Source organism: Martes martes, assembly GCF_963455335.1.
Source record: "Martes martes genome assembly, chromosome: 8".
In the NCBI taxonomy this organism is placed as follows: Eukaryota; Metazoa; Chordata; class Mammalia; order Carnivora; family Mustelidae; genus Martes; species Martes martes.
In genome coordinates this window covers 10,455,443-10,456,790 of record NC_137895.1, presented here as the reverse complement: position 1 = coordinate 10,456,790, position 1,348 = coordinate 10,455,443, and positions in this window count along the sequence as shown.

Genomic DNA, 1,348 nt, shown 5'->3' with positions numbered 1-1,348 from the left:
ACTTCAGCTCCCTGAGCCTCTGTTTCTTAATCTGTGAAATGGGGAGAGTGATTAGAGTTTTGTGGGTTTTTAAAAGATTTTATTTATTTATTTGACAGAGAGAAACACAGCGAGAGAGGGAGCACAGGCAGGGGGAGTGGGAGAGGGAGAAGCAGGGAGGCTGATGCAGGGCTCGATCCCAGAACCCTGGGATCATGACCTGAGCCCAAGGCGGATGCTTAACGACTGAGCCTCCCAGGCACCCCGAGAGTAAGTATAGTCATGACAGCAATAATTTTTGAACTCCAAATTGAATGGCAGAAAATTGAAACAGCAATTATTCCAAGCTCTCCTGTACCCCGCCCCCAAACGTTAGCTAACTAGGGATAAAGGGGTTGTTCTAGGTGCTTTACTTAAATTAACACTTAGTCCTTACAGGAACATCACGACATAAGAGCATGATTCCCTTTTACAGAGGGTGAAGTTGAGGCCCAGAGAGGCCGAGTACCCTGCTGAAGGTAACACAGGGTTTGAATCACAATTCAACAAATTCCACCGAAGTCTTTCTTTCCTGGGCTGCAAGGCTCAGAGGAGCTCCTGCAGGCAAAAGACCTCTTGCAACCTGCCAAGTGCTGGGAATGTGAGAAACAGGTGTAGCCCACACCCGAGAACCCAAAACCGGGTTCTTAAGCCCAGAAAGGCCCGCCTGGGAGGAGGAGCCATTTGGGGAATGCCCTACCGTTCCAGAACTCGCTTTGTGCTTAGATTACGCGCTAGGAATCCCGTCTCTTCTTACTGTGACCTTGGGCAAGTCGGCCCGCCTCTCTGAGCCTCTCTTCTCTCATTACTAAAATGGGGACGGGGACACCTCCCTGTCAGGTCTGTGGTGAGGCCGAAACTAGGTGACACAGGTAACGAGCGGGGCTGGGCGAGTGGGACCCGCTGAGCTGTTAGGACTGGGTGCACTGCCCACGTCTCCGTCAAACCGAGGGGCCGAGCCCTTAGTGGACCCATCGCTCGGTCCGGCGGCTCGCGGGAGCCATAACAGGGAGACGGTGCCACACCCGGCTGCCCCCGCCCAGCACTCCCGCGCCGGGGCCGGGCCGAGTCACCTGCACGTTGAGTCCTTCCTTCCTCCCAGCGCGCCGGCGGCCGGAGCCCGGCCCTCGGCTCCCTCCGCCTCCATCCGCCCGCCCAGACCGCCCTCGCGCGTCCGTCCCGTCGCGGCAGGCCCCGCCCCCGGGCCGGCCCGCGCTCCCATTGGTCCGCCTGCGGCCCCCGCCGCTGTTTGTCCCGGCTTTCCCGCCGCCCATTGGCCCACCCGGGTCCTCCCAGGAAGTTTGAAAAAAAAAAAAAAAAAAAAAGTTTT